At 43.0% G+C, this 20015-nt stretch overlaps 1 non-coding gene across 1 annotated transcript; it reads right to left on the reverse strand.

Moving 5' to 3' along the window:
* Nucleotides 1-1833: 1833 nt before the first annotated feature.
* On the reverse strand, nt 1834-1905 carry TRNAS-GGA (transfer RNA serine (anticodon GGA)). The gene has a single exon. It is a non-coding gene; the product is annotated as a tRNA-Ser (tRNA).
* Between the last annotated feature and the right edge of the window lie 18110 nt (nt 1906-20015).

Below are 20015 nucleotides of genomic sequence, written 5' to 3' on the forward strand. Positions count from 1 at the left end.
TTGCCATTTCCTTCTCCAATGCAGGGAAGTGAAAAGTGAAAGTGAAGTTGCTCAGTCGTGTCCGACTCTTAGCGACCCCATGGACTGTAGCCTACCAGGCTCCTCCGTCCATGGGATTTTCCAGGCAAGAGTACTGGAGTGGGGTGCCATTGCCTTCTCCACCTATCCTCCTAATGGATGCCTATATCACACTTTTCTAAGAGCTGAAAAAAGTTGCAGCCTACATCCTCATTTCTCCCCTTCTCTCCTCACTTTACATCTCACTCTAACACTTTGTCATGCAGCTGTCATTTCCTGAGCCTCTCCTGTGTCCCAGGCAGGCTGCTGGGTGTTGTGGATTGAACCCCACAAACCTGAACCTGGCTCCGAGGAGATCCCCTCTCAAGTGTTCAGAGGAGTTCCCACCGATGTAAATTGCAGGCTTCTTGCGAGGACCAACGGAAATTTTAGTTATGAACACGCTTTTAGTAACTGGATTATCCAAGCTGATATTATTGCCATATACAGAGTTCATGAGTGTCATCGTAGCCGAGAGGAAGCAGAAGGTAACAGTACTCAGCACCAACCACAAGAAGGTTGTGAGGTCTGAGCAGCAATCAAGTTTCAAGTAGGTGAGAAACGGTGAGCAGAGTCCCATGGTGAATGTTCTTTTTGTTGTTGTTGCTTTCTCCCCCCACCCCCCCACCTCCCCCCCCCCACCTCCCCCCCCCCCACCTTTTGTAATATACAAAGGAAACCAAATGCAAATTGTTACTTATTCATATAGGCGCCCAGAGTCCCCTGCTCATCAGGAAATGTAAAGTATCCGTTGCCCTAACAACAGAGTCCCAGTTTCAAGAGACCTCTGTGCGTGTGTGTGTGTGTTGGGGGGGTGGGGGTGGGGCGGGGATAAGGAGGGGGGATGGTTGTTTACCAGCTTGTTCTGGGGAAGTAGGTGGAAGGCTCACCCACAGCACTAACCAGAGGAAACGGTTCCCCAAGGTCATTAATGCGCTTCCTGCCAGAGCACCTGACGTTTTTGTTCAGGACTGAGGTGCGCCTTCACCTCAAAATCTTTCCATGGGTGGAGACGGGAGGGTTTGTGAATGACCAACCGACTGCCTCCCAGCTCAGACTTGAGCTCTTCTTTCGTGCTGACCAGGGAAGGCTGGAGGCAGAAGCAGCACCACGCTTTTGGGTTCCTGGCTCTGCCGTTTGAAAGCTGTGTTGAGGAGAGGGTGTAAAGCCCACTGGCTAGGAGGGTTACATAACTGTCTCCCATTCATTTTAATTTTCCTCCTCTCCTTCCCAGTTCCCAGGTTCCCTTTATGTCTTTTCCTGTTCAGCCAGCCAGAACTCAACATGTTTCTTACTTTATTTTGCAAAGAAGTTTTGTTTTCTTTGTTTCATGTTTTGCTCTCTAAACCGGATTCTGAGACCTAACTTTGCAAAATTGAGCGACTCTGCAAGTGTTTTGCCAGCAACAATAAAATTCTTCTCCTGAAGGAATTCTGCCTCCAGTTTTAATATAAAATCCGTTTTTACCCCTCATGGCTATTGTATTGGTTCTTCACTCTACACTGCCTTACCTCCCCCATTCCTCAAGGTAACCTAAAATGAATGAGAGGGCCAACCTATCCTGCTGTCTCTACAGACTCTGCCCTGAGGATCATGTACAGTTTTGAAACTCACTGAAGATCTTTAGACATCTCTAAGTAAGTAAGTAAGTAAAGTCACTCAGTCGTGTCCGACTCTTTGCGACCCCATGGACTGTAGCCTACCAGGCTCCTCCCTCCATGGGATCCTCCAGGCAAGAGTACTGGAGTGGGTCGCCATTTCCTCCTCCAGAGGATCTTCCCAACCCAGGGATCGAACCCGGGTCTCCCGCATTCCAGGCAGACGCTTTAACCTCTGAGCCACCAGGGAGGCCCCTAGACATCTCTACATTTAGAAATTTAAAATGACAAATCTTCAATGCTTCAAACATCTGGCAGGGAAGATATGTTCATCCAAGTCCCCAGAGCATTGCTCCCATCACAGGTCATTTTCTTTTTAAACAAACTGAAACCAGTCATGCCAACCCTTCTCCCCTCCATCTCCCTCCTCTGTCTTTCAGTCAGCTTGTTTATGAAATTTTCCAAAATCACCACCTTCATGCCAGCATCACAGCAGTACATGTTTATTATGTACATCTGCCGAACACTGGGCAGGGTTTGTAACCAAACTGCAAAAAGCAATCTATGATAGAAATTGTCTATCACCAACCTAACACTCTTCCTACAGCTTGCCCCTTCTACTCTGCTAAAAAACCTCCATGTGTTTAGCTATCAGAAGTCTTCTGAATTTAGGAAGAGGAGATGTCTTACTCTGACCATAAGGACTGAATTTTCCTAGACCACACGTAGCAATCTATTCTCCTAAGTTTGGCTACTTGACCCAGTGAGATATTAGGGGAAGTTTGCTGGATGGGGGTTCCAAGAAAGCTTTTGCTTTCGTGAGTTAAAAGGGACAAATTCAACTGCCAGAGCCCCTTTTGCCATTGCTTCTTTCCTGAAATACCAACATCATGCCTGGAAGTACAACAGCTATCTTAGGACCATGAGACAAGTGAAGAAGGACAAAGATACAGTCTGTTAAGTATAGTTTAAGGCAAAGACAGCAAAAGGCTGAAATACTAATGGTAACCTTGAGTAGCTGAACATCCTTGGTCTAACAAGTTATGTGAAACAAATAAGCCTCTATTTGTTTATATACTTAGGTTTCCTGTCATATATATCTTACTGACGTATAGTTCTTGCTCTCCAGAAGTTAATGGCTCAGTGTATACTATATACCTTGACGTCAATCTTGATTCCAAATTCAGTGCATGAAAAAAATGCCATCTGTGATGGACATGGGTTTGGATGGACTTCGGGAGTTGGTGATGGACAGGGAGGCCTGGCTTGCTGCGGCTCATGGGGTCACCAAGAGTCAGACACGACTGAGCAACTGAACTGAACTGAACTGATTGCCCCGGCTGCTACTAACCTGGTTTAAGCCACCATTCTCTCTCACTCAGAATGATGTAGTATTCCCTTGGCAGACCACCTGCATCTACCCTTTTGCCTCTAGTCTATTCTCAACACAGCAACCAAAATGATCCCATAAATGTAAGTTAGATGGTATCACTCCTCTCATCAAAACTATCCAATGGTGTCCACATTGCTCAGGGTAGAAGTCAGTGTCCTTAGAATGACTCGCAGGGCACCTGTCTGACTTCACGCCTGGTTTTAGACAGTTTCTGTCACATCACCTTCAAATTTACTTTTTCTTTTCATTTTACTTTAATTTGAAACACAATTGATTTACAAATGTGTGTCAAACTTTGCTGTACAGTAAAGTGTCAAGTTTACTTTCTTCTTTAGGATCTAACCTACTTTTATACCCATCCAGTATTCAAAATGATGAATATTATATTTTTTAGCTCTTGAGGGTCCATTTTTTTTTATGGCTTCTATTTCTCTCTTCATTATTTCAACTGGTATACGAACACGGTGTGAAGGATATGGGTTTCAGTTTTTTCTGGGGACTTACTGAGGACTAACCATAGAGACAGTGTCTCAGAGAGCTCTGAGGGCCCGCTTGGAAGAAGGGGGAGACAGCATACATGTGATTTTGAAGCAGGGGTGCATTCAGTCAAGCATGCTATTAGTCACAAGGCAGGAGTAGCTTAGCTAATGAGTTTAGTGCTTTCTAAGTATGGGAAGATGCAATAAATTGGGTTCATAAAATTATCTCCTGAAAATATCTGTCTGAAGGCCTGTTCTGCCCATTTTCACAGAGCACAAAGTGCCTCCTTCCTGATTTCTGCCCTAACCTCCTTTCAGGGCATGATGAAGGTCAGTGACCTTGGTGGCTAATGACTCAGTCATTGTAAGGCCAGATGGTGAGTAGCATTCTTTAGTTGCCGGTTCTATTTCTGTTTTCCTTTAAGTCCCTGGACATGCTAACTATAGCTGCTTTAAGGACTTTGGGTGTCAATCTCCATTTTCTATGTCTATATACATATAACATTCTCATCCTGGTTGTTAGTCATATTTCCTGTATTTTGCATATCTAGTAATTTTTTTTATTGGATGCTGAACACGGAAACTGTTACGTCATTGAATGTGTAGATTTTGTTGGCAGGCAGTCAATTTACCAGCAGACTGGCTTCAGTGTTTTGAAGCTTGTGTTCAGGCTTTGTCAGAGAAGGTCTCCAGCTGTCTTTGGGCCAGCGTGTCCTTTACCAAGGATAGAACCTTCTGACGTCCCAGTTTAATCTACCAACTGCTCAATCAAGACTTTCTGCTCTGGCCAGTCTTTCTTACTTAATGTCTCCCAGCCCTGAGCAGGCTCTAGTGGTTGCTTAGTTTCCAGCTCTCTAGTGGTGTGTGTGTGTGTGTGTGTGTGTGTGTGTGTGTGTGTGTGTGTGTGTTTTCCTCCTCTGTGCTACGTCTTCACCCATTCTGCTGGAGTTTAACACTCTGTGCACACACTTTACATGCAGTAAGGATCCAGAGGAAACACAGATTCCTGAAGTTCTTTTTCCGTATTGCTCCCTTGTCTCTGGGACTCTGTTGCACAATTTCCATATCTCCTAGCCTCTTCCAACTCCAATCTTTGTCCTCTCAGCTCAAGGAGATCATGATTCTCTTAATAGGTTACCCTTCCTTGTGCTGCAGTCAGGAAATGGTCCCAAGGCAGAAATCCAAGAGAGCAGCTGGGCTCACCTCACTTGTTTCCCTTCTCTCTGATCTCATAGTCCTGCACTGCATGCCGCCTACTGTTTGCCTGCATTTAAATATGTGAAATAATGGTTTCACATTTTGATCTAGTTCTCTAGTTTATGGCATGAGGGTTACTCAGTCATAACTGGAAGTGGTCACAAACCCTTTTTAAATGTACAGTGCATTTCAACCTTTGCACTAGTTACCAGAATATGGAGCTGAGTGTAAATACACTGGCACGTGGTGGAGGAACTGAAACTCAGAGTGGGGAGATAATTTGCCTAAGATAAAGCTGTTGCTGGTAACAGAAGGCGTGTCCAGGTGTTTTTCATTCTCAGGCTGATCTTTATGTTCAGCCATATCACTTTCCCCCCCCAACTTAGTGCCTCTGAGCACTTTTCCCCACTTGGTCCTTGTCTTCTAATGCTTGGAATATTGACTCTCCTTCAGCCAGCTCCCTTCCAACGCTTCCCCAGCCCTGCTTTCAGACTATCTGGGAAAGGTCTTTCAGGTCCACATGTAACAGACCATTTATTTATTTATTTTGTTTTGAAACATAAGAAATCTGTTCTCCAGAAAGTTCTGGAGGCCAGAAGTCCAAAATCCAGATATTGGCTGGGCCACACTTCCTCCAGAGCCCCTAAGGAAGGACCCTTCCTTGTCTCCTCCAGCTCTGGCAGCCCCAGGTAATCCCTAACTTGGGGCAGTGCGACTTTAATCTCTGCTTCTGTCTTCATATGGTCATCTTCCCCCTGTGTCTGTGTCTAAGTCGTAACAGACCATTTAGAAGCACTGAGACTCACTCCATCAGCAGCCAGTGGGATGAGCTTTGTGATTCTCCCCACTTGGACATCTGCTTCAAGTCTGTCCCAAAGGCCCTTCATGCCAACATGCAACAAGATGAGTCCAGGTCTAGGAAACTATCCTGTGAACAGTAACACGTTAGCAAATGGCATTCATCAAAAAATAAGTAGAGTAATAAATACCTGCCTCTGTGTGTCAGGCCTGGAGGGGCTGAGAGTCACAAATAAAAGGCCTGTTTTCTCCAGGAGCACCGAGTACGAGGGACGTGTGTTTGGAAGCACATCTTGCTGCTGGTGTTTCAGGGCCCGCTTCAGGAATAGATGTCTCCCTTTGCCAAGGTCATGCCCTTACCAGGGTAGCCCATATTTGGAGACTAATTTAGGTGGGAGGAGAAAGGCCCGGGCATTTTAGTCTGACGGAGGACAACTCAGCTGGACACCGCTTGTTCTAGAGCTCCTGGCCAGGTTGGCCAAAGCTTTGTCAGGGCTGCATCATGAGGCAGCTTCTCCCTCGGCCCTGTCCTGCCTCCATCCCTTCCTTTCACAGGTGATGACTCCTGATAAATGACTTGTGCTCTGATTCCACACCTGTTACTGGAGAACCTAACCTGTGTCATAGGGAACCACAGCTGGGCTTGGGCAGCTATGTGGAGTCCAGGTTCCCTGCAGCCAGGGTCTCAAGGTCAGGCAGTGGGTGATGACCTCATGGGAAGGTCACCCTACTACACAGGTTCTGTCTCCTCATGGCTCTCTACCTCCCTTCTTCATCAGTGTGACAGAAAATGGAAATAAACATCCAGAAGGTGTTGGAAAATAGCAGATTTATAGAGTGTACATTCTCATCCAGGTACTATACTGAATGCTTCATGTGTATGATCAAATTTAATCCCTTGGACAATCCCACAGGGGAGGTCATCTTATTATCCCTATTGTATAAAGAACTCTGGTCTTCTCTGACCTGCACCTGCAAGAACTGGAGCGGGTCCATGGGCAATGATGTATGCCTATCTCAGGCCCCTCCGGGACGCTGGCCCCAACTTCTAAGGCATGAACCCCTCACAACAGCTTGCTTTTCATCTCTGGCTGCTGCTTACATCCTTCTTTTCCCCCTTCCTCGCTCAGCTTTCAATTCTGCAGATCTAGCAGCCCCTGCACGGGGCCCACTAACAAATCAGAGGCGCTTTCAGTGCTCAACCCCCACCCTCAAAAATAGGAAGGCAAGACGCACTCAGCCCACATCCTGTATTTGAGCCAAGTTCCCACCAGTGGTTCAACCTAGGTAAGCTTTTATGCAACATCTTTCAGCTTCCCACCAGCTTAGCAACCACCAGCTTGGGGTCTCAAGAGTTCACTTGCTCATTCATCTGTTTAACAACGATGCACTACTGATGATGGGCCTACTGTGGACAGCAGCCAACTGGAAGAACACAGATGAATGGCTTATTCATTTATTCTTACCCCTGTTTATTTAATAAAGACTTAACTGAGATCTTCTTCTGTTTGAAGCAAAGCCTTGGAGTTATGGAGGAGGAGGGAAAGAAATAAGCAGTATTTTAAATGGAAGTATAGTTAATTTGCCATGTTGTGTCAATTTCTGCTACCCAGCGAAGTGATTCAGTTATACATATGCACGCATGAGCACGTGTGTCTACTCAGTCATGACTGTTTGTGACCCCATGGACTATAGTTGCCTGCCAGGCTCCTCTGTCCATGAAATTCTCCAGGCAAGAATACTGGAGCGGGTTGCCATATTCTGCTCTAGGGGATATTCCTGTCCCAGGGATCAAACCCACATCTCTTGCGTCTTCTGCATTGGCAGGTGGATTCTTTACCAGGAAGCCATCAGGGAAGCCCCTATACCTATGTATACATTCTTCTTTATATTCTTTAAAAAAATATTTATTTATTTGTTTTTGGCTGTAGTGGGTCTTTCTTTGCTGCCTGCAGGCTTTCTCTAGCTGCAGCGAGCAGGATCTACTCTCTTGTGGAGCACAGGCTCTAGGTGGCCAGGCTTCAGTGGTTGCAGCACGCGGGCTCAGTAGTTGCAGCTCCTGGACTCTAGAGCCCTGGCTCAGCAGCTGTGGCTCACGGGCTTAGCTGGTCCTCAGCATGTGAGATCTTCCTGGACCAGGGGTCAAACCTGTTCCCCTGGCTTTGTGAGGTGGATTCTTAACCACCGGACCACCAGGGAAGTCCTTATATTCTTTTCCATTATGATTTATCACAGGATATTGACTATAATTCCCTGTGCTACACAGTAGGACCTTTTTTACACACCCACACATCCATTCTATATATAATAGTTTGCATATGCTAACCCCAACCTCCCACTCCATCCCTCCCCCTTCCCCCTTGGCAACCACAGACCTGTTCTCCGTGTCTGAGAGTCTGTAAGAAACAGTCTTAACCTCACACTCCACTTAACGGAAAGGAGAAGGGCTGTTGGTGTTATCGTTTAGTCACTAAGTCATGTCTGACTCTTGGTGACCCCATGGACGATAGCCCACCACAGTTCTCTGTCCATGGGATTTTCCAGGCAGGAATACTGGAGTGGGTTGCCATTTCCTTCTCCAGGGAGAAGGGCTAGAGTCCATTATTAAACTACTTTACCATTGTCCTGTCTCATACATAAAGTCCAGAAGACATTTTTAGTTCAGATTTAACAGCAAAAGGGGTTCTTGGACGGATGGGTACTTCTTCTGAGAGGTATGGGTCTTTCTGTTTAGGTCCTCTGGGTGTGTCACAGGCCAGTTCCTCTCACCAGAGAGGAAATACCTCTTCTGAACCTGCTCTCACTCCTCCCTGTCATGGGCACTTGGCCTCATTTAGCCTCCCTGCCCTGTAGTGGGGCCTCTCTCAGCACACATCCCATTTGTCCCCAGGCTGACATGTGCTGAAAGAGCCTGTGTCTTCCTCTGCCTTGAGAGACATTAACAAAAGCCCCCTTCTGTTGCACCAAGTCTAGGCCTGAATCGGGTCCCAGATGGCAAAATGGGAAGGTGCCAAGCCTCGGGAATGTGTGCAAGTTGGGGCAAACAAGAAAAACCCACTTGGCATATTTAAAACAGAACATTTCTTCATCCTTTTTCCCTCTGACTTTCCCTGGTGTTCTACCTCTGTTTCTCCCCCCACCCCTCCCCTTTTTGGTTTGTACCTATTTCCACAGTGAGTGGTGTCATAGACTCACTCCTATCTCCCTATTCCCTTCCGTATTAATCCTCCCAACTTTTCAGAAATTCTTTATCCCAGGAAGAAACGGAGGGCTTGGGGGAGACAGTGCCCAGGAGTTGAGCCTCCCACAAACTACCACCAGAGGGCGCTACTCCCCCTGGCCTCCTGCTGCCCGGGCACTCGCCCAGTCCAGGCTGGTGCCGGTTCAGCCGCAAGGCAGGGCCCTGGACCCAGAATTCTACCTGAACCGGTGCCAGTGCCTCACTTTCCTCACTGACTCCTAAAAAGTCATCCTTCACGTGTACTTCCTCTTCTGGCAGAACTGCGTTCTGAGTTTCCTTCTCAAGCAAATCCCTAAAAAGTGTATTTCTGACCAAACCTTGACTTAGTAAATATAATTTTTTTTCCCCAACTTTAGGAATTTGAGTCTTTCCTGGGGCTTGAAACAAAGCTGAATTTTGCCTTCCTCAGTTCAGTTCAGTCGTTCAGTCGTATCCGACTCTGCGACCCTGTGGACTGCAGCATGCCAGGCTTGCCTGTACATCACCAAATCCTGGAGCTTACTCAAACTCATGTCCATCGAGTCGGTGATGCCATCCAACCATCTCATCCTCTGTCGTCCCCTTCTCCTCCCACCTTCAATCTTTCCCAGCATCAGGGGCTTTTCCAAGGAGTCAGTTCTTCGCATCAGGTGGCCAAAGTATTGGAATTTCAGCCAAAGTATTGGAGTTTAGTTTTGCCTTCCTAGGTCCCTGTAAATCAAGGTTACCCAGAGTTGGCATTGAAATCTGGCCGTGTAACCAGAACGGACATCCTCACACTCCCCCTTCCCTGCCCCCATCTGGTGACTCTCAGTTCCTATGATGCTCCTGAAAGCTCTGAGACTCTTGTTTCCACCTGAGACTTGCCTGAGGTCTGGCTGCAGTGCCTGTTTCTGACTCTTCTTCTGCACCCTAGCAAAGCCTACACCCTCTCCCTCTCAGCCTATCTGAAGGTTTGCTTTCTGCAGGAAACCAGCCCTGTGCCTCTCAGGGCACTGCAGCCATTCTCCGGTGAGTCTGCATTTCAATTTGCGCTGCTGTGCTGCGTGCCTTTTATTCTGTCTTCCTTCATCCTGCGTCTGACATAGCCCTCACCTATGTCCTCTTTCCTGGGTTAAATGCATAAGATACAAATTAAGATTAACAGATCAGATTTCAAAACAAATTTTTTAACTGCACAAAGAAGATGTAAACAAAATATAGAGTAAAAAAATGATAAAAATTAAAATAAATATGAAAAAGAAAAGGTTAATATATGCAATATAGAGAAAACTCCTAAAAAGCAATGCCAAAAAAAAGGACAATTGAGTAGAATGGTCAGGCAATAGTACTGGCCAATAAATAAATTAGTTACCCAATATTTAATTTTAATGTAAATTAAAATAAGACATCATTGTTTAATTGAAAAGATATAAAAAACTGATAATAACTATTATTTGTTAGAAAGGAGATGATGGACACATTCTACATACTATTGGAAGGAATATAATCTGAGTAGCATTTTGAAGAGTAATATAGAAGTGGCAAATGCATGTTTTCTTGGTACAAACTCATTTCATTGAAGTATTTACTGTAATTGTGAAATTTAGGAACCAAAATATCCATCAGTGGGGAACTGTAGCTGTTGAAAAAGGCATATAAATTGATATATCCTGATTGATGATTGTGAGGATGCTTTATCATGAATGGTTGAGTGCATGTGTGCGTATGTGGAGAGAGAGAGGGAGCAAGAAAGAGGAGAGCTAGGTATGATATGCATTCAGCAGTCACAGTGGTCCCTTTAGAGGACGACGAGCTACTTTAATTTTCTGCTTGGTATACTTCCTTACATATGAGCACTTGCATGTACTTTAGGGTTTTGTTGCAGTGTACATTTGCTACAATTATCTCTTTTTTCCCCCCAAATTTTCAGTTCTGAGTGAAAAGAACAATTTGTTTACACATTTGTCTCCACCGCTAAGAACATAAGTTATTGGAAAGCTGGAACCATATCATGCTAATATTTATAAAGTAGATGGCATAAATTAAACATTCCATTAATCTATTCTGAATTGGTTTTCTTTTACACCATTTAAAAGTTGCTGTTCTGTTTAGCGTTCCTCCCTTGCCTACAGAGTATAATTTCTAAGACCACCAGTGAATGCCTGAAACAGTATCTAGCAGTAAACCCTATATACACTATGTTTGTTTTTTCAATACGGACATACCTATTGTAATGTTTAGTTTACAAGTTAGGCACAGTAGGATAGTATCCTAATCGCCTGCGTCTCTACTCTTTCACTTTGGGGCTATAATTAAGTAAAACAAGGGTTATGTGAGCACAAGTGCTGCAGTGCTCAGACAGACGTGATATCCAAGAGGGCTCCTAAGTGACTAAACGAGTGCAGTGGATATGGCACAGATACTCTGAATAAAGTAATGATTCACATGCCAGGTGTGCTGGAGAGGGATGGACCAAGGTTTTCTCATGCTGCTCAGAACAGCTCTCAATTTTAAACTTACGAGTTGTTCATTTCTGGAATTTTCCATTTAATATTTTCAGATCCTGCTTGACCACAAGTAACAGAAATTGTGGAAAATTAAACGAAGGAAAGCAAAACCATGAAAGAGAAGGGACCGCTATACTTCATTTCCTGTAACATTAGTATTATACTTAGATGTAGAATTGATTCTTGAATAATGTGGGAGTTAGGGATGGTAGCCCTCTGCAGTCAAAAACCTGCATAAAACCTTACAGCTGGCCCATGGTTTCACGTCTGCGAATTCAACCACAGATTGTATAGCACTGTAGTATGTGTTTATTTTTAAAAACCCACATATAAGCGGATGCATGTAGTTCAAACCTGTGTTGTTCAGGGGTCAACTATATTTATAAATTTGTCTCCATAAGCACAAATTCCTTGAGGCAGATCACATGCATCCCTTATAAAGCCTCTAGCAATTCATTGCAAAGTACAGACTTTGCATAAAATTTGCTAAACTTGTTGGATGCTAAGCAATTGCAAACCTTACTCACTGCTCAGACTTCATTTTTTTCCACTCATATTCTTCTTTTCCACAGTGGAGCTTTGTGTCTAGAACATACTAATGCCTGTTGTGAGAGCCTGAATCTAGTAAGGAATGTCTGTGATATAAGCTTTTTGAACCATGTAACAGTGGAGCAGAAGTCCCTCTATTGTGGGACTTCTGTGAATAAAATCCACAACTTGAATCTGGAAGAAGACTTGTTTAAAAGTCTGGAAACAACTGCCATGACCTTGATGAAGAAAAGCCAAATATGATTGACTAAGTTTCCTTTTTTAGTCTGTGCTGTGTGCTGAGCTGCTTTAGTCATGTTCGACTGTGGGACCCTATGGACTGTGGCCCACCAGGCTCCTCTGCCCATGGGATTCTCCAGGCAAGAATATTGGAGTGGGTTGCCATGCCCTCCTCCAGGGGATCTTCTCAACCCAGGGATCAAACCCACGTCTCTTACGTCTCCTGCATTGACAGGTGGGTTCTTTACCACTAGTGCCACCTGGGAAGCCCTTTTTCAGTCTTGGGGACAAATTTATTATTTTCCAGAATTAAGATAAAGGGAGGAAAAAAGATACATCTCTTCTGCTGCTGCTGCTGCTGCTAAGTCGCTTCAGTCGTGTCCAACTCTGTGCGACCCCATAGATGATAGCCCACCAGGCTCCCCCGTCCCTGGGATTCTCCAGGCAAGAACACTGGAGTGGGTTGCCATTTCCTTCTCCAACGCATGAAAGTGAGAAGTGAAAGTAAAGTTGCTCAGCTATGTCCAACTGTTAGCGACCCCGTGGACTGCAGCCTACCATTCTCGTTCGTCCCTGGGGTTTTCCAGGCAAGAGTACTGGAGTGGGTTGCCATTGCCTTCTCCCTCTCTTCTTCTACCAACATATTAATAATAAAGTATAGTGGCAGGAAAGAGGAGACAAATCCTGAATTACTTTGTTTAACATACTGTCTGTGGACCTGGCCATCTGATTAAAAACCTGAGATGAACACGAGCAAAGAAATACAAGCCAGTGCATAATTCACATAATTCACATAATTCATGAAATACTAAGGTTAACTTTTCTAGAAAGGCAGGAAATACCTGCCACAGGATGGGAAGACTTTCATTCAAACCAAATAAATTATTAGTCAAATAAATTAGATTAAATGAGATCTTGTGGAAATATAAAAAATAACCAAATTGATGTTAAGAGGTTAAGGGTTTAATTTCAGGTTCTGTCTTTAACTAGATGTAGAATCTTGGACCTGTAATTAAACATTTATAGGCCACAATTTTCTCTTTTTCAAAGTGAGAAAATTAAAACTGATAAATTGTGTTCAAAAATTTTTGTTGTTGTTTTGAAAAATCCAGCACACTGTCTTAAAATGTAAGTTTAGAGAAGCTGCATGTATACATACATAAAAATGAAGCTGTTCTGATTGAAGCTGGCATGAGTGCCTGGAACCATCTGTTCGCACAGACCGCCTTTGAGGGAATCCAAGGAATTCCAGACTCCACGAAGCTCAGTGTCAAAGTTGCTGGACAACATAATCCTTGGAGTCACCTCCATTTCTGACTGACTACAATTCAAGGACCCTAATAAAATTAACTGCCCAAAGTAAAAAAATTCAGGTACTACGTTGGGTATAGATTTCGGCCTGGGAAACATGGAAGCACCAACACCCAATGATGACAAAGTTATTTTTCACACCTTGGTTGCCCTGTGACAGAAAATCTTTCATAAGTACAAGAAAATTTCTATAAGATCTTGACAGGAGTCGAGTAAAGGGACAAAGCAGGTAGGTAAATAGTTAATCCCACTAGGAGATTGTAAGTAGAAAAATATAGGAGACCCCTGTAAGTTAATGATTACTCAAGAAAACAAGTTTGCTTAACCTCAAAACTAAGCAAGCTTGCTTAGCAATCAAACTATGCAGCAGAAGCACGAGACATGACCCCAGACAATAAAAGAATAGTGGCATGAGCCTCACATCCTGCCCAGGGAGCTCCATACGTTAATGATCCCTAGGACATGCTCTCTACACACATTAAAAAACAATAATTTGTGACCCTAACTTGACCATTCAGGAATAATAAAACTCCCCTGCTTAACCTGGAAAAGGAGCTGATGATGAAAGCATGATGTCTACTCAAGAAAGGCAAACAAATTCTTCTTCCCCTCCCCACTTTTCCTTTGATTATAAAACTGTAGGCCATTAAGTTCTCAGGGCACAGTATCCATCTGTAAGCCTAACAAGCATCCTATTCTAAGGTTGTTGTTCAGTTGCCCAGTCGTGTCGGACTCTTTGAGACCCCAGGGACTGCAGCATGCCAGGCCTCTCTGTCCCTCACCATCTCCCGAAGTTTGCCCAAGTTCATGTTCATTGCATCGCTGATGCCCTCCAGCCATTCTAATAAATCACTTACCTATCACTTTGGCTCACACTCAATTCTTTCTGTATTAAGACATAAAAAACTATGGTACTGGAGTTCTTTGGAGCCTCCAAAATGACACCAAAACAGTTTCAATCTTATCACCTATTCTAATTTATCTGACTAATTATAAGCCACTGAAAAGATCCTAGGAGATCTTTGTCTACTGAAACTACTGAAATCTAATTCTGATTTTTATAGTAAGTCCCCTACTTTTCCAAGTTCTAACTAAGCAAATGTGATTGTCTTAGGATGAACTTAACTTTTAGCTTTTCCCAGGCTACCTAACTCTTACTGTAGCTAGTTAATCACTGGTCCAGTGACAACTATTTGGGAACCGTTGATCTAGTCCAGTTTCAAAAAGTACAAAGCTCTATATTCACCCAAAACACAAACACACTGGTTTTCTATATAAATCCTCAGATCTCCATACTGCTTTCTCCTAAACAATAGATGAACAAACAAACAAAAATGCTTTCCAAAGTCTCACTTTAATTTGCAAGGAGAATGAACACTTTTGTATGCATAGTGTTAATACTATACATAATATTAATATTTTTCTCTGCTATATTTTGTTAAACTCACTGAAGAAACTAGAAGAAAATTAAGGCTTTCCACACCATTTTCTTGACCCCCTCTTAGTGGACTGAGCTGAGCGATTTTCAAGTTGAACCAGGTTCTGCTGGCTTCTGGCGCAACGGAGAATCAGAAAAGGTAGGAATGAATTCCAGAATTAAAACCGTAGCCTTTGGTGTACACGTCCCTCCTCTACAACATGGCCTGATGAGTGTCAGCTTTTTAATATTCTATGATTTGGTATCCACACAAAATGACTCCATTTAATATTTTATTTTATTATCTTGGGGCTATGCTTCATCTCTAACTCATTCGGAGGGCTCCTTTAGATATGCACTCATGTAAAAGAAGATGTTCTCAAGAAATGTACATGGCAGAGAGATGATATGGGGAGGGTGGTGGGAGGCGGGTTCAGCGTTGGGAACTCATGTACACCTGTGATGGATTCATGTCAATGTATGGCAAAACCAATACAGTATTGTAAAGTTAAAAAAAATAAAATAAAAAGAGAAATATACATGGCATAATATAATGTTACATATTTTAAAAAGCAGAAATAAAGTGTAATGAGATATGCTACATGTTAAAATGCACAGATTCATCAATGAACAGAATATAGGGGCAAAGAATAAAGAAACTTACCTAGTCAGTTTGCCACCTGAAAGTGGCATTCCAAATCAATGAAGAAAAAAAGAATTTCTAATAAATAATATTGAAGCATGTAGCTAACTTTCTGGGGGGAAAAAGCTGGATCTACATGAATTATAAAAAAATTAACTCCACATAGATCAAAAATGTAAAAAGTAAGTCACAGAATGTTAGAAGAAAACATAAGTAACTTTTAAAAATATAATCTTGTGTTAAAAAATCCTGTTTGCTTAAGCAAGATACCAAAGCCAGAACTCACACACGCACACACAAATCTTAGTTTTAATTACATAAAAATAAAAAATACTATGTGCAAAAGCACCACAAACAAACAAAAAAACTGAGAAAATACGTTTACAACATATTTGACAAAGCTCTAATACACTTTATATATAAGTCAGGGTTAATTTATTCATTGCGTAGAGGTCTTTCAAATAAACAACTATCCAATGGAAAAGTGGACAAAAACTATGCAGGCAGTGCTCTGATAATGAAATGTAAATGATTGCTAATATAAACAGTAATACTCATTTAAAAGAATGCAAATTAAAACAATGAGGTAACATTGTCAACTATGAAATTGGCAGACATAACAAGTTGAGAGATATGGAAACCGTTTGGAGGGCAGTTTTACAATAGTTTTCAAAATTTAAAACTTCAAAAACCCTTCTACCTATCAATTCTACTGCTAAGGATTTCTCCTATAGCTAGACTCCTACACATATAAAGAGTAGATATTTTCAAGGATGCTCATTTTAGCTTTATTTTACATAACAAAAATATCTAGAGATAAGTTAAATGTTTATCAATAGGAAATGAGTAAGAAAATAAAGGTATAGCCATACAAAGGAATGCAATGAAATTGATTTAAAAAAAAGACTAGGTTAGACAGGGGCTGATTTGGAAGGGTATCTAAGTGTTCAGTTGCTCAGTTGTGTCCGACTCTGCGACATGGACTGCAGCACACCAGGCTTCCTTGTCCATCACCAACTCCGGGAACTTGCTCAAACTCATGTCCATCAAGTCAGTGATGCCATCCAATCATCTCATTCTCTGTCGTCCCCTTCTCCTCCTGCCTTCAGTGTTTCCCAGCATCAGGGTCTTTTCTGATGAGTCAGCTCTTCACATCAGGTGGCCAAAGTATTGGAGCTTCAGCTTCAGCATCAGTCCTTCCAATGAACATTCAGGACTGATTTCCTTTAGGATGGACTGGTTTGATCTTGCAGACCAAGGGACTCTCAAGAGTCTTCTCCAACACCATAGTTCAAAAGCATCAATTCTTCGGCGCTCAACCTTCTTTATGGACAACTCTCACATCCACACATGACTACTGGAAAAAGCAGTCCATATACCTTTGACTGTATGGACTTCCGTCACAAAGTAATGTCTCTGCTTTTTAATATGCTGCTTAGGTTGGTCATAGCTTTTCTTCCAAGGAGCAAGCATCTTTTAGTTTCATGGCTGTAGTCATCATTTGCAGTGATTTTGGAGCCCAAGAAAATAAAGTATCTCACTGTTTCCATTTTTTCCCCATCTATTTGCCAAAAGTGATGGACCAGATGCCATGATCTTAGTTTTTTGAATGTTGAGTTTTAAGCTAGCTTTCTCACTCTCCTCTTTCACCTTTATTAAGAGGCTCTTTGGTTCCTCTTCACTTTCTGCCCTAAGTGTGGTGTCATCTGCGTGTCTGAGGCTATTGATATTTCTCCTGGCAATCTTGGTTCTAGCTTGTGCTTCATCCAGCCCTGCCTTTCACATGATATATGCTGCATATAAGTTAGATAAGCAGGATGACAATATATAGTCTTGATGTACTCCTTTCCCAATTTTGAACTAGCCCACGTTTCCATGTCCAGTTCTAACTATTGCTTCTTGAGCTGCATACAGGTTTTTTCAGGAGGCATGTAAGGTGGTCTGGTATTCCTATCTCTTTAAGAATTTTCCACACTGTGTTGTGATCCACACAGTCAAAGGCTTTAGCGTAGTCAATGAAGCAGAAGTAAATGTTTTTCTGGAATTCTCTAGCTTTTTCTATGATCCAGTGGATGTTGACAATTTGATCTCTGGTTCCTCTGCCTTTTCTAAATCCAGCTCGTATATCTGAAAGTTCATGGTTCACATATTGCTGAAGACTTGCTTGGAGGATTTTGAGCATTACTTTGCTAGAATGTGAAATAACTGCAATTGTGCAGTAGTTGGAATATTCTTTGGCATTGGCTTTCTTTGGGATTGGAATGAAAACTGACCTTTTCCAGTTCTGTGGCCACTGCTGAGTTTTCCAAATTTTCAGGCATATTGAGTGCAGCACTTTAACAGCATCATCTTTTAGGATTTGAAATAGCTCAGCTGAATTCCATCACCTCCACTAGCTTTGTTTGTAGTGATGCTTCCTAAGGTCCACTTGACTTATATCTCCAGGATGTCTGGCTCTAGGTGAGTGATCACACCATTGCGGTTATCTGGGTCATTAAGACCTTTTTTGTGTAGTTCTTCTGTGTATTCTTGCCACCTCTTCTTAATATCTTCTTCTTCTGTTAGGTCTATACCATTTCTGTCCATTATTGCATGAAATGTTCCCTTGGTACCTTTAATTTTCTTGAAGAGATCTCTAGTCTTTCCCATTCTATTGTTTTCCTCTATTTCTTTGCATTGTTCACTTAGGAAGATAAGAAATTATCTCTCCTTGCTGTATCTAAATATATTAAGTGGGAAAAAAGTAAAGAAAATGAATATTTTATTTTATGCTTCTATTTAGATATAACTCTAGATTTCTTGGCTCAGAGGTAAAAAAAATCTGCCTGCCAATTCAGAAGACGCTGGAGATGTGAGTTCAAGGATCCCTCGGTCAGGAAGATTCCCCTGGAGGAGTAAATACTCCAATATTCTTGCCTGGGAAACCCCAGGAACAGAGGAGCCTGCTGAGCTACAGTCTGTGTGGTCTCTAAGAGTCAGACACGACTGAGCACTTATGCACCCACACAGTAGGTTTCTTAAGATGTGAACCAGTACGGCTGGTACACTGAACTAGCAGGACTTCCTAGAATCATCAAAGCAACTTTACTTTTTGTTCTGGTCCCTTTAAGCTTACTTCTCAGTGGGGGTGGTTCTGCCCTCTTCCTGGACTTTTCTCCTGACTTGTAGGTAATAAAACTGAACTAAACCCAGTTCAGTTTACTAGCCAGTCCCAGATGGTAATGTCACCTAAAAAAAAGATGCACAACCTGAGAGTTGAGAGTTAAGTTTTATTTGAGGGAAAATGGGGACTGCAGCCTGGGACACAGAACCTCAGATAGCTCTGAGACTGCTCCAAAGATGTAGTGGGGGAAGGTCAATACATATGATTCTAGAGAAGGGGGAATTTTTTAATTCATAAAAGCACTTTATAGCACTGCTAGTTATGAGGAGCTGATATCGCCATAAGGAATTTAGTGCTTTTCTAGATATGAGGAGATGCAAGGACTGGGATCACGAAATCAGTTCCTGAAAATAACTATCAAAAGACCTGTTCTACCAGTTTCCCTGGAGCACAGAGTGCCTCATTCTCCAGCCTGAGCTTCCTGGGGCGTGCTGAAGGCCAACAGCTGCAGCAGCTCAGGGTTCATTGTCCACAGAGGCAGATGGCAAACACCCTTGTTGTTGTTCAGTCACTGGCAAATGCCCTTGGCAAGCACCAATTTGTAATGGACAATAACCAAGACGCCAAGCTTGATGGAATGTTGAGTTTGATCCTATTCCCTAGCCCAGCCTGCTATGGGAAGCTGCTTAACCGCACCTTCCTTTTCTCTTTTCTTGGTCTACTCTTCTGCTCTGTCTTCTTCTAACTTGTTATTATGATTTCTAAACCAGCATTAGTCAGAGGTAGGGCAGGGAGAGGAGTGGCAAGAGGACCAAGATAGTTGTCACTTAACTGGAGTGGGCTTAAGAGGGCCTCATGGACCTAGCAGATGTTTGAAGCTGACATTTATCCCTCCTGAGAGTCGGACATGACAGAGCGATTGAGCTGAACTCAGAGAATTTGTGCATTTTCCTCCAGGTGCTGCTTCCCATCTGTCCCAGCTTTTCAGGTGTGTCCCTCCAAACAGCAGACTTTCTCTGTTGGGGTCCCATTGCTTTTCCTTGGGCAGGATTTTAAATGGATCTAGCCCATTTTTCTTTTCCACGTGACCCACATCTGATATGTGAAAAACAACAGGCTCAAGACTGGAGAGAAGCCTCCTGGGACTAATACAGAGAACAGGGAGAGGAAGTGAGAGACACAGACACACCCATAGGGAAAACCAGGAGATGAGAGAGGAAGGCAGGGAGCAGACGGCACAGGGCCTTGAGAGTCTGCACCTTAGAATCTGGGGTACAACTCAGTTCTAACAAGTTAATGGAGGTTCCTCAATAAATACTTGTCGAGGTTTTTGTTTTTCTTGTTTCACTTAATTTTTGTACTTGAGAACTGCACAGTCAAATTGAGGAGATAAACATGTACATCAGTGTATTACAGTATAGTATGGAGACATGAGAAGAAATACATTGCACTGTGAGCAGAAGAGCCTGCTTCCCTGGGCTCAGGGAGGAGCAAGAAGGGCTCCGCAGAGAAGGCATCACTGGGTGGTATCATGTGAAAGAG

Source organism: Ovis canadensis, chromosome 1 (assembly GCF_042477335.2).
Source record: "Ovis canadensis isolate MfBH-ARS-UI-01 breed Bighorn chromosome 1, ARS-UI_OviCan_v2, whole genome shotgun sequence".
In the NCBI taxonomy this organism is placed as follows: domain Eukaryota; kingdom Metazoa; phylum Chordata; class Mammalia; order Artiodactyla; family Bovidae; genus Ovis; species Ovis canadensis.